This window comes from Lissotriton vulgaris, chromosome 1_1 (assembly GCF_964263255.1).
Source record: "Lissotriton vulgaris chromosome 1_1, aLisVul1.2, whole genome shotgun sequence".
NCBI lineage: Eukaryota > Metazoa > Chordata > Amphibia > Caudata > Salamandridae > Lissotriton > Lissotriton vulgaris.
The window spans coordinates 1134068354-1134081593 of NC_141685.1; the positions used below are offsets into that span (position 1 = coordinate 1134068354).

At 49.3% G+C, this 13240-nt stretch overlaps 1 protein-coding gene across 1 annotated transcript in view; it reads left to right on the forward strand.

Moving 5' to 3' along the window:
• The first annotated feature begins 9199 nt into the window (after nt 1-9199).
• Nucleotides 9200-13240, forward strand: part of LOC147748775 (breast cancer anti-estrogen resistance protein 3 homolog) — a 232009-nt gene continuing 227968 nt past the window's right edge. Inside the window, exon 1 of the mRNA XM_086963797.1 lies at nt 9200-9221. The gene's annotated coding sequence lies outside the window, so the exon portion shown is untranslated. The remainder of the gene's footprint in view (nt 9222-13240) is intronic.

The window sequence follows — 13240 nt, forward strand, 5'->3', positions numbered from 1 at the left end:
CACTAGACAGTGGTTGTGGGGACTTGGCGAGACCCTCTGCCCGTGACGGAGCAACCTAAGATGGCGGCTGCAGGGGGAGCGAACACCATGGAGCAGGGCCAGGAGGATGTGGCGGCGCTAACCCAGGTTGGCGAGGCCCCCCCGCCGATGATGAACCAGGAGCAGAGGCTACATCGGTGCTTGGATGCCATACTGGATGCTATCAACTCGACCAAGGAGGCATTGCAGCAGGACATTGCGCAGGTCGCTACGGGGCTGGGGCTCCTGCGAGCGGATCATGCCAAGTTGGCGGATAAGGTAAAGGACCATGACCAGCTCTTATTGGACCTGAAACCGGCGGTGGTGACCGCGGAACACAAGATAACGGGCATCCTGACCCGGTTGGATATGTTGAAGCGACGAGCGGAGGATGCCGAAAGCCGCAACAGAAGGAACAACGTGCGGGTCGTAGGCCTGCCGGAACGAATTGAGGGGGAGGATGCGGTGGAATACATGGAGGAATGGTTCCGGACTGTGGTGGCACCGGAGGGACTTACTTCCTTCTTTACACTGGAACGAGCTCACAGGGTGCCGGCTCGCCCGCCAGCGCTTGGCCGCCCCCCCCGACCGATGGTGGTGAGGCTCCTTCATTATAAGGACCGGGACCTCCTAATCCAGAGAGCTCGGGCTTCAGGCCCATATGAGGTGGAAAACAGCAGGGTCACGATCTTCCCGGACTACACTCAGGCGGTCCAGAAGAATAGGGCATCGTTTCTGGCAGTGAAAAAAGAACTGAGGGAGGAGGGCATCCAGTACTCCTTGCTCTTCCCGGCCAAGCTGCGGATAATCCTGGATGGGGCCACGCACTTTTTTCAGACCCCGGATGAAGCGTGGCTGTGGTTGGAATCGTACCGAGCTGGCATGGACAGGAATCACAAAAGTCGGCGAGATCGGCCTAAACCGCCTCAGGTCCGGCAGTCACAAAGGATCCGGTCCCGCAATAGGCGTCAGCAGGAGAAACGGGAGGCCCAAATGGCTGCAGATAAGAGAGAGGCGCTTGCAGCGACGGCGGCCATTACGAGATCGCAGCCGGAGAGTGAACTGGTAGAGACGGACTCTGGAGACGACGGCGGCAGGACCGGAGAGGAACTTTCGGAGGCGGAGAGCATGAAGGGGCCAGTGGTCACCCCCCAGACATCTGATGGGATTTTTCATGGCTGATTCTTCATTGGGACTTGGACACGGTTTTTGGTAGGGTGGCTTCCTGTTGGAGCTGGGTGGGTCGCCGGGTAGGGTGCCGCGTTGGCATGGCGGGATGGAGAGCGCGGGGCGCAGGCTCCGCTTGCCGGGGTCGGCGATAACTCACCCCCCCCGGGGCCCTTAAGGTCTTCTGTGGTGGCGACCACAGGGTAGTAGGATGTGTGTTTGGTTTAAGGTTTGGATCGGGGCTGACACTGGGTTTGTGGGCTCTGTCCCGGGGAGAGGGGTTCAGGGAGTTTTCTTTTCAATAGTTTGTTTTGGGGGGGGCAACTGCTATGGTGTGGGTATTGACTGGCTGCATTTGAACTGGATCGCTCTATGCTGGTATGGGGACGTTACCTAACTTGAAATGCCTGACGTGGAATGTCCGAGGGCTGCGAACTATGGTCAAACGCCACAAAGTGCATGCGTATTTGGTGAGGAGGGGGGTTCAGGTGGCCATGTTGCAGGAGACTCACTTAACGAAACAGGAATGTACCGCACTACAGAAGAGATGGCGGGGTCAGGTTTTTGGCACTACTTACTCAGCGTTTGCTAGAGGGGTACTGATATGGGTGAGAGTGGGGATACCATTTCAGGTGCTGAATCAATTGGTGGATCCTGAGGGCAGATATGTGGCGGTGGAGGGGAGGTTATATGGTCGGGATGTGGTTCTCAGCTGTGTGTATGCTCCAAATGTTGATCAGGCCCGCTTTTTCGATGGTTTATCCGGGTCCTTGGCCTCCTTCCTAGCGGGTCCGGTGATACTGGGGGGGGACTTTAATTCGATCACGGATGTGGCCTTAGACAGATCTCACCCTCCCCTTGTTGACTCCCCGGTACGTAAGCTAGCCATGCATAGGAAGGATTGGCAAGATAGGTGGGGGCTACTGGATATATGGCGGGAACAACACAGGGATGCTAGGGACTACTCCTTTTTCTCAGCACTCCATGCTCTACATGTTAGAATTGATTCGGTACTGTGTAGCGGGTCCCTGGCCCCACTGGTCTCTCTTACGGAGTATCTGGCCAGAACCATCTCGGATCACAATCCTCTGCTGGTGCATGTCCAATGGCAGCGGGAGCGTTCCGCGATTCCAACATGGCGGCTCCAGCCCGACACGCTGGAGGACTCAGTGTTCAGTGAGGCAGTCCAACGGGGCATCGATCAGTATTTTAGTGAGAATGAGGGTACAGCTACATGTAGGTCCACGGAAGGGGATGCGATGAAAGTGGTGGTGAGAGGTGTATGCTTGGGCAGGTTTTTGAATGTTCGATTGTCAGTGCTGAATGCGCTTGCCAGTGCGGAGGAGAAGCTGAGGGAACTGGAGCGGCGTAGGCCGACCCGACCGGACTTGCAGGCCCGGTTGCTGGAGGCGAAGGAGGTGGTAGCCACCGAAACGGAACAGTTACGGAGCTATGACTACAGACAATACGCCATTAGAGCGCATGCCGAAAGGGATAAGGTGGGTACGCTCCTGGCCAGGCTTGCTAATCCTGAACTTAGAGGCTGCCCGGTCCTTAGCATCAAAAATGCACTGGGGGAAACGGTGTATTCCCAATCGGCGGTGCTGGAGTGCTTTCGGGCCTATTATGCGGAGCTGTACGAGAGTCAGTTGGGAGTAGAGGCCCATGAAATCGCGGCGTATCTGGAGTTGAGGCAGCTTCCGGTCCTTGACGCTGACGATGCAAAAGACTTAGGTGGGCCTATCACGCTGGCCGAGATCAGGACGGCCATTAAGCACATGGCGCGGAATAAAACGCCCGGTGTGGATGGTCTACCGATAGAGTTCTATCAGAAGTACGTTGATAGTTTGGCGCCCAGACTGCTGGTGGTGTATACGGAGGCTTATAGATTGGGGGGTCTGCCAGGATCAATGAGGGAAGCACTGATAGTGCCGTTGCTAAAACCCGGCAGGGAAGCGACTGATGTGAGGTCCTACAGGCCATTGTCCATGCTGACGGTGGACTACAAGATATTGAGCCGGATCTTGGCCACCAGGTTGGCCCCACACATGACTGGCCTGGTGCACAGGGACCAGGCGGGGTTCATCTCCATGAGGAGCACGGCGTTAAATATTCGTCGCCTGGTTGGGATACTGGATGGTGCAATGGATGCGGACGGTGCCCAGGCGGTGTTGTCTGTAGACATTGAGAAGGCTTTTGATAGTTTGGAATGGGTCTATCTGGATGAAGTGCTAGTGAGGTTTGGTATCGGTGAAGGGTTCCGCAGGTGGACGAAGGTGCTGTATTCCTCGGCAACGGCGCGAGTACGCCTGGGCAATTTGGTGTCCGCGGCTTATCCAGTTGGTAGGGGAACGCGACAAGGGTGCTCCCTCTCCCCTCTTTTGTTCGCACTGGCGATGGAACCCTTGGCGGTGCGTGCCAGAGCGGGAGACGGATATGCGGGGATTGCAAGCGGTGGGCAGCTGCACCACATCTCACTGTACGCGGATGATCTGCTGCTGTATATGGAGGACACGGAACGGGCTCTGGAAGGGGCGATGGAAATGCTGTCTGAGTTTGGCCGGTTGTCGGGCCTCAGGGTTAACTGGGCGAAGACCTGTGTCTTTCCGCTTCGAGCGGATGCGCCCTGCCCCGCACGTGACTTGGGGGTGGTCTGGGAGCCATCTTGCTTTACTTATTTGGGAGTCTGTATCTACCACGAGGCCGCGGACCTATTAGAGGGCAATATTGGACGGTGCGTACGAGCGCTGAGAGGTTGTATGTCCTTTTGGGCATCCCTTCCCCTGACGGTGCTGGGTAGGATTGCCCTGTTGAAAATGGTAGCGCTTCCACGACTCCTGTATTATTTTCGGACGCTGCCCATCTGGATTCCTCAGCGGGTCTTTAGGGACTTGCGGACGATGGTTATTGACTTCCTTTGGGGGCATGGCCGCCGTAGAGTGGCACTAAACACGTTGCTTCGCCCTAAGATTGAGGGGGGGATGGCCGTCCCTGACTTTGAGTTGTATTACTTGGCGGCGCAGCTTCAGGTTCTTACACAGCATGTGGCCAGGGTGTTCAGGGGGCCGGAGTGCGACCGAGAGTTGGGGATACAACGCCATGTACTGGCCTATATCGTTATGCAGCAGAAACTGGAGTTGCGAGGCCTCACTATGGAGGAGCGGACGCTCAGGTTATGCTGGCAGAGGAGTCTGAGGAGGGCGAAGGCGACTCGACCGTATGCACCGGAGATACCGATAGGCATGTTGACAGCACTGCCACATGGGAGCGATTGGTCCCCACTGTCGGAATGGGAGGAGTCGGGACTGCAAGTGGTAGGAGACCTGTATGTTGATGGGACCTTGGTGCCCTTCGGGGTACTACAGGAACAGTTTGGGCTGCCGGAGGGGGGCTTCCTCTTGCATGCGGCCGTGGTGGCGGCCATTCAGAAGCACTGGAGAGGGGGGCTCATCGAGCCGGACACGAACATGGCATGCCAGTACGTAGTGATGGCCGCTGGCACCTTTAAGGCGGTGACCTGCCTCCATAATAGGATGCTGCACGAGGGGCTGGAACCGCTCCTGGGGCTGAAAGCGACATGGGAGGCGAGCATAGATAGGCCCATTCCGGACATGGTGTGGAGCCATATTCTTAAGCGTACGTGGAAGGGCACGAGGAACGCGCGCTTCCAGCAGGTGCATTTCTTTGTATTACATAGGGCCTACTTGACTCCGGAGAAGATCAGACGGTACTTCCAGGTGCAGGACGCACGGTGTCCGAGGTGCTCGGCGTCGGAGGCGGATATGGATCACCTGTTCTGGGGTTGTCCGAAATTGGAGGCTTACTGGGCGGAGGTAGGGGAACTTCTCAATGCAGTGACCGACAGGGAGGTGGAGTTTGATATGGCGGCGTGCTTGTTGCTCTGGTTCCCACACACCAAACACACTAAGGTGACAAGTAAGTTTATTGACCTAGGGCTGATACTGGCGCAGAGAGAGATTACCTGGCACTGGAAGTCCAGGGAGGGACCGTCTGTGAGGAGGTGGACGAATTAATTGTTGAGGTGGTCCAAGTGCGAGAGTGTGCTCCGAATGAGGCAGGCTGTCAAGCTTGATAATGAGAAGAACTTAGAATCAGCGCGTGCATGGGAATTGATAGTGCAGGCCCTGCGTGATTCATTAGTGGAGGATGAGGACTGAATGGATAGGACTCGAGGACACCGCGAGGCTTATGAGTACAGAGGTATCATCGGATCTGTGGCGGGACCCATGCAAGAGTCAGGAACATGGCACACACCATTAGCGGTTGCTGGGGGGGTGGGACTAGGGGTTGTTTAGGGGCTGTTGCGGGGTGGGCTAGGAGCCGGGAGGCAGATTGGTTACGGCAGCGATTCTGGATTGGACTGCTTACTGGGTCAGTGGAGCGTGGGTGGATAGCGGGAGGCGGCAGTGGTGTATGGGACGGACATGATGAGGCCTCGTGGGGAACGGGGAACGGGACAGCAGCGGCTCTGTAGCACTGGAATGTTGGACTAGGATGGCTGATGTTGGGGACAGGTTAGGGGTTGGGGGGGGTAAAATGCAGATACGTAAAAAGATTTCGACCATTGTCCCTCAGGGACGCTCACCATGATGTCTTGCTACTAATTGGGATGCTGTGCCGCCCGGCCTCCGGGATGCGGGCTGATTGGCTGTGTATGATCTGCGCTCTTACGATTGATGCGGGGGGACACCATGAGTGTACTGGTTGAGCAATTGTATGCAATGGTTTCTAATTCTGCAATAAAAACAAATAAAAAAAAAATGTAAATTCAACACCTCCAGTGTTTTCTTGCATCAAATGTTTCTGCAAACGTCAAATTTCACAAGGTACTGTTCAATTTACCTTTGATTCATCAGCTGCACGCCATGACAACGGTGACAACTTTATTTGTGTTATCTTATTATTTTATTCATCTTACCTAAAATGTACATTATGCTGGATCATTTTCGACTTCTTTCATTCTCATTTTTTAGCTCATATTCACTACGTTTTCTCTTATGCGTTTTAACACTATTACAATTTTACAATGTGTTTATGCACTTCTTATTTTACTGTAGTACTGCCATTTTATTCTGAAGCATTTGTTAATGTATTTTGCTTGGCATGCAGGTTTTCGACATTTTCTACTCTGTATTTTGACGTGGTGCATTTCTTCCTTTTCTTTGGTTCTGTACATGATTTTTCACTTACAGTGCCTTTATTATATTGTGCGCAGGTTTTGTTTGTGGTCTAACTTGAGATGTGACTGGATTTTCTTTGCTGTGTAGTTCAGTTCACGCAGATCGCACTTTTCCTGGAGCAATTTTTCTTGTACCTCTGATGTTTTTAATGATGATACTTACAGTGCATTTTTCATTTAGTGCGCAGGTTTTCATACGTGGTCTAATTTGAGGCGTGACTGAATTTATTTGCAGTGTAGTTCAGTTTACCCAAATCGCATTTTCCTGCAGTTTCATACATGGTCTAACTTGAGGCGTGACTGAACTTCTGTGATGTGTAGTTCAGTTTACCCAGATCGCATTTTCCTGGAGCATTTTTTTGTCCCTCTGATTCTTTACATGAGTACTTGATATTTACTGTTTAATTGTCATATTCTATGCAGGTTTACTTATGTGGTCTAATTTAAGGTGTCACTGAATTTTTCTTTGCTGTCTTGTTCAGTTTCCCAGATCGCACTTTCCCTGCAATTTGGACTTGTGGTCTAATTTTAGGTGTGACTGTACTTTTATATTCGGTGTGGGACAGTTTACGCAGATCGCAGACCTTTTCTACGTGTCTTCCTTTTGGTTTAGTGGGCAGCCTTTCTTAAATATTGGGACTATTTCTGCCCCCAACCAAGTTTCCGGTATAGGGGAGTCCTGCAATATGGCTTAAAGACCAAGGAGAGGTAAGCAGTCCAAATCTCAGTTTGGTCTTTGTAAAGGTCCCCGGGGACTTTTGTCAATTCCAGGAGCTTTGCCTGTTGGTAGTCTGACTCTTTTTATCGCACCCTCAACCCCCAGCAGTGTGATCTTTGTGTCTAGGACTAGGTTGGGGTGGTCGATACAGAGTCAGCTACTGAATAAGATTGTATATCCTTGGGAGTGTTCTGAGCGGTCTCTTGATTCGTGAGGGAGCCTATTTCCATTGAGTATAGCGCCCCGAAGTGATCCATCCATCTCTCGGGTGCGATATTCGGCTCGTCTGCAACGTATCCATAACTGCTGCCTGTTCTCACAGTTGCCCAAAACTCCTGCATATTCCTATTGCCAAGGGCACTTTTTATGTTGTCCCACCTGTTATTTTCCCATTGCTGTTTAGCGTCTGCAATGGCCTTTTTATATTCCTGCCTCCTCAATTTAACTAGACTCCCAAAAGGAGCGTTAATTGACTCAATGAGAAGAGCCTTCGCCTTTTTACAATTATCATTAAACCAAGTCTTCTGGGTCGTCCTTTGCCTTTCTACTACCGGGTTAAGTATGTCAGCCAATGCAGCCACCAGCCCCGGGTGAAGTTTTGCAACTTTATGTGCCACCACTTCTTGTCCCAGCTCCGTACAGCCACTAATCTTGATGAGGGTCACACTGACAAGTGAGTATAAGGCACTCATTTTATCTAGGGATTGTTTAACCACCGGCCATTTAAGCCTTCTCCTATTATTGGAGAGATTCAATTCACTGTTCTGGATTGATTTGCTCCCATCAGAGATGCCAGTATCGGGTAGTCTCAAGTTTAAGACCAGAGCGTTATGGTCACTGTCGTGACGGGGAATAATCTCGAAATCCGAGACCCTAGGCCATGATCTTGTCTCGAGTAAGATGTAATCTATCCGAGATGTTTGGCCAGTACGATTAAACGTGGCCTTGCCATCACAATCGGACTGCGTTCGGCCATTACAAGCTCTCATTGAGTGGGCTATAGTTATCAAATTGAGTTGGACAGCCAGTGGTGACCAAGCCTTTATTGGAGCAATTTGGAGCTCAGTTATAGACCATTGCTCGTCTTCCCCAGTACTTCATGGGGCAATGCATTGCTATTATACCCTAGAATGAAGTAGTGCATTGTACATCCCTCTATTAGTTAGATTGTTTTGAGTGTTCAGCCTTTTGACCACTTTCTGTATATATGACCACAACTTGTTCTTTGACCACCAGCACTAAGGTGGGTTTCCCTTACACTGTCTTCACACGAACATCATTTTGCAGAATGTATGAGGATTCTAAATGTCAGCTGACTGAAAATACAACCTCGTTTGAGAGTAGTTCTCCAACTTCTCTCATAACTTCTTTCGATGCCTCTGAATGACTGTTTTTACTTACTTTGAACGAGAATGTGAAAAACTACAAAGTATTAGAATATATACGACCAGAACAATTGATGTTTTAAGCAAGTCCTGATAACGACTAGGATTAGGCACTGAGTCGAAACCTGTTGAAACCTTTTATAACAGTGTATTTCTGCACAATGAGACGATAGCTCTCAGTTTATCAGTGTTGATGTAGGACATATTATGTTAACTTAGAGCTCAACCTTCTACAAAGTACCTCTGTGCAATATCTGCGATCCTCCTTTCACCACACAACTGGGTTTTTGTTCACTTTTCGGTGGTTTTCTGTGTTGCAGTTGTAGGGTATTACGACATTATAGATTGCCATTGCATGCACTGAATGAGTTAATTGTTTGTTTTTGAAATTAGATGAACCATATTTGATAATTTGAAAAGTGGGCACTCTTTTCACCTTGGTTCCTTCTTTTTTCAGGTACTTGAAATTAGAATTACTCTTCTTGGATCAGAATAAGAGACGAAAAATTCCAACCAATAAAAATATTTTCCCCGTGTGAACTTTCAGACATTCTGCCGTTAAATCACCAGTTTACCAAATAAGGACTATCGTGGACTACAGAGAGCCATGTTCACTCTGCTTGACCACAAGGTGTCGCTGCTGCCCCGCACATGCTGCGGGTAGGAGTCAGGGCCCAGAGGAAAAGGAAACAATCCTCTGAACAGCAGCCGCACCCACTGGCCACCACAGAGGGTAAGGTCGTAAGGACAATACCAAGAGGGCGTGAGTTTACTGAGTGAAGGGGGCATAGGTGACGACTTGCAAAGAAGGGGGTAGGGCATGACTGTTAAAAGGAAGTCAGGAATTCTATATAGGTGTCACTGCAACACCGACACCTTCATTGGAGGACTAGTTGAGGCTAGTTTTATCCGAGGAACTTACATAATGTGATTGTTTTACACGTTGCGTCACCAGGCGGTTTGCTGTGATCTGGAACGCTATGACCGTTTCCTCTGAAATGTTCTGTCTGTCCGCCTCGCTGCTGGTGGTGGCTTGCGACGTGTACCTTGTCTCACTCCCCGCTGCTTCCGGGATTTCTCCAAGGAGGGGGGCGGGGTGCTGCCCCTCCTCCAGCCGCAGGGGGCGAGGCTGGGTGTGGTAGGTAGTGTGCAGGCTGGACGGTGTGTAGGAGAACAGAAGGTACTCTAGTCAGTAGTGAGTAACGGGGAGAGGGAGTCTTTTGAAGGGGGCGCGGTATTAAATGTAAAAGAGGATGGAGGATGTGGCGTCGACCCCGAAGTCGGGGAACCAGGTTCGAGTCTCGGCAAGGATGCTCAACATCCTGTGATTCTGGGCAAATCACTTAGGGGCGTCTTATCAAGAACAGCGTTAAAATTATGGCCGGTTAAGGGCGATAATGGGCTTGATAATATGCCCTGGAGAATTCCAATAGAAGCCCGTGTTCACACCAGAACATGGACATCTATTGGAATTCTCAAGGGCATTATCAAGCCCATTATCGGCGTTTTAGCAGCAGTTTTTTGTCACTAACCCGGCGATAATTTTTAACCCGTTCTTGATAATATGCCCCTTAATCTCCCAAGTGCCTCTCTGATACCTCCGAGTCTAGTTCGCGCTGTATAAAACTCAAAACAAAAATCCCCCAGAGGGTTTATAATGGTGGCCTGATAAGGTTTTTCGGATCTCTAAAGGGAAGTTAACATTGCTCTGTCAATGAGGGCCTAATGAAAGTGAAAGTCTAATTGAGTACCATAGGAGGGGGGGGGGGTTCACATAGTATGGTACTGTTATTTGCTGACTGGAGAGCATGCAAAGTTCGATTAACAAGCCTTTAAGTATGGTTTATAGGGTATTGTTGGTGAAGTTGTATGGGAGAGGGGTGTATCTGAAAGCATGAAGGTCTGATGCTTCTCACTCATAGCTCGGATTGTATGTCAGAATATCATTAGCAAAAATATTGTCTGATATGATAGAACAGTGTGCTGGGCAGACGAGGATCCGACACTCCACTGCATTCTAAATAATCTGCAGTCTGAGAATCAGAGAGTCTGGTTGTTCCAAAATATAGGGAGTTGTCATTATCACAACCCAGACTCGGTGTTGGACTGTTGGACCAGCTTGAAAGGGGCCACTGTTTTTTGGCTCCGTTGCGGCCCTCAGGATCAAAAAACCCAATCCAAACCCTGGCTGTTTTATGCTTTCCCATTTGACAGGGCCAGGGTGCCCAACAGTAAGTAAACCAGGGGACACACCCAGTAATCCTATAAACTCGGGTGAGTATAAATGTCAAAGTACACAATGTACTTTTCGGGCTCATGAAGATGAAATCTTATCCTCGCGAGCCTCAATGCGTGCCAATGCAAAATCCCTCATATCAATAAATATAGTATTTGTTCCCACTGTAATGTACGCAGGTGTTATGGACAACAAAGATAAACCAACACGCATGGTTGGTAATAGGATGCAATTGACAATGATCACATGGACAAAATTAATCATAATCCCATATGTGCACAGGGGTACAATGTCTGACAATCAATGGGTGACCAAGGTAATAATCTGTCAATGTTTCAAACCTTAATATTACTTTAAACAGGGTTTCTGCACTACAGAAAGACAGGTGGTAACCTAAGTTGCTTGATATGTGACAATATGTGGGTCGAAACATCGATAGAGTATTCACAGCAGTGAACACTGAGTCGGATCTGGCCATGGAATTGCAAAAGGAGGACGAGTCTCAATTATGTCCAAATTAGAGAATATAGGCTTGAGTGGGTACAACCAGAAGGTTTAGTCCTAGTGAGGTATAGAAAGGGGTTTAACGTCCCGGAGGTGTACGTCCTCATCCAATGGGGCATTTTTTGCTTTTGGCCAGATGGCCAGAAATTGGAAGCCCCCAACTCATTAAGAAAGATTCCGAATGTGACTTTGGTAGACAAAGCTGGTACAAATATTAAATAAGAATATCCTTTCCTAATGGATAATGAATGTAGACAAAGTACAGATCTTTGCCAGACAAAGTTCAGTTTTATGATCCAAGGTAGACCAAAGTGCAGGGTAATGAAGACGCAGCCAACATGTGTTTCACCACCTGTGGCACGCAGGCCTGGGGCTTTCTAAAGCCCTAAGGTCTCTGTCCTTCTCCTGTTCCACTCTTATTAAATAAAGATACATGACAGATTCAAAATACTACCTCCCTCATGTAAAGGGATCAGAAGTTGCGGTACAAGGTTGCAGTCAAATCAGCGTTTCAGCGTATGCTGGCGTTATCCCGTGCTCAAATATTAAACTATTCCTGAGCCACTAAGGTTATTAATATTCTAATAGCGACCAAACCAGACAAGACTGCATTAGTGGCCACCCTCTCTGTGGCAGCTGTCACAGATCAGAGTGGTTGGGCAGGGATTGGGTAAGAAAGAAAAAAAATATCCTTACCTTTTCCCTGTGTCTCTCCTCCGTTTCTCTGCGTCTTCTCTGGGCGGAACGGAAGCAGGAAACACACAGGCTTCCCTAAGCCAATCGCAATGCTGAGGTCAGCAGCGTTGTGATTTGTCTGAGCACCATGGTTCATCACTCAGACAGACAGTGGGAGCCTCTGCATGTCCTCCACCCACGCTGTGCATAAACAGCCAGTGGGAAACATGCAAAGTGCGCATGACCATTTGGCTGGCACAAGACGTCATGCGGACTGACAGAGGGCACTCAACACTCCTCCCCCTGCTCTGTGAGCAGAGCAGCCCAGCCCCGCCCCGCCTGCAAAACTGCTTAAGCAGGGAAAAATAAAATGACATTGTGTTATTTCCTTTTAATTTACCTTTTTCACACTGCTGAAAAGCAGTTGGGCGACACTCCTCCCCCTTAGTGGAGGAGCCACCACTGCACCCTATGCCTGATTACCAGCAATGCTTGAAGAAATGGGGCGAAGTGACGCCACAATAGCGGATGCACAGCGTTGCTTCATTCATAACAAAGATGCCACAAATAATCCAGTTTCTCAAGATTTTATTCCAATTAAATCCACTACTTTTCAAGATTCATTGCTTGTTTTCCAATCATATGAGAGGTATTTATTCACTGTGTCCTAAAGGCTGTTGAAATGCCCATCCAGGCCTTATTCTGGCGCACGTAGTGTGCATAAGTAATCCTCAAAGGTTAATCTGTATCACCCAATGCATTTCGGGCTGTTTATTGGCCCTTGGTCAGGGGTTCTCTAAAAATTCAAAACATTCCTGTTAGACTGTGGTTTTAATCTGCCTAAGCAGGTTAACCAATGCACCAAATGTTAAAACTGCATGCCTTAAACTATGACTCACCCCACAATCAAATGTCGGCCCTCTGAATTCATAATCAAACATTTTCCCAGAGTAGCTTCTACCCGACTCCCTCGCCGGTATTGGGGCGTCACTTCGCCCCATTTCTTCAAGTGTTTCACAAACACGTTTTTTTGGCGGACCATGTTACCGGGCTTGCACGCAAGCAGACCAAATGTTGAACAAATTATTGGATGAAAAGTGGAAGAAACTGGTGTGCACTCTGTCACCCCTCTCTTTTGATGATTACCAGCAATGAACATATCAGTGCATCTTGCAGGGTTGCCTGCACGAAAGTAAAAAGACTTTGTCAATGTGGAATGCATCTATACGAGTAATACACAATAGTTATAGCTGCAATGTCCCTGGCATGAAGATAATACTAATAATACTGTTTTCGCAAACACCATATAATTTATCACTCAAATATCAGCTTTAAAT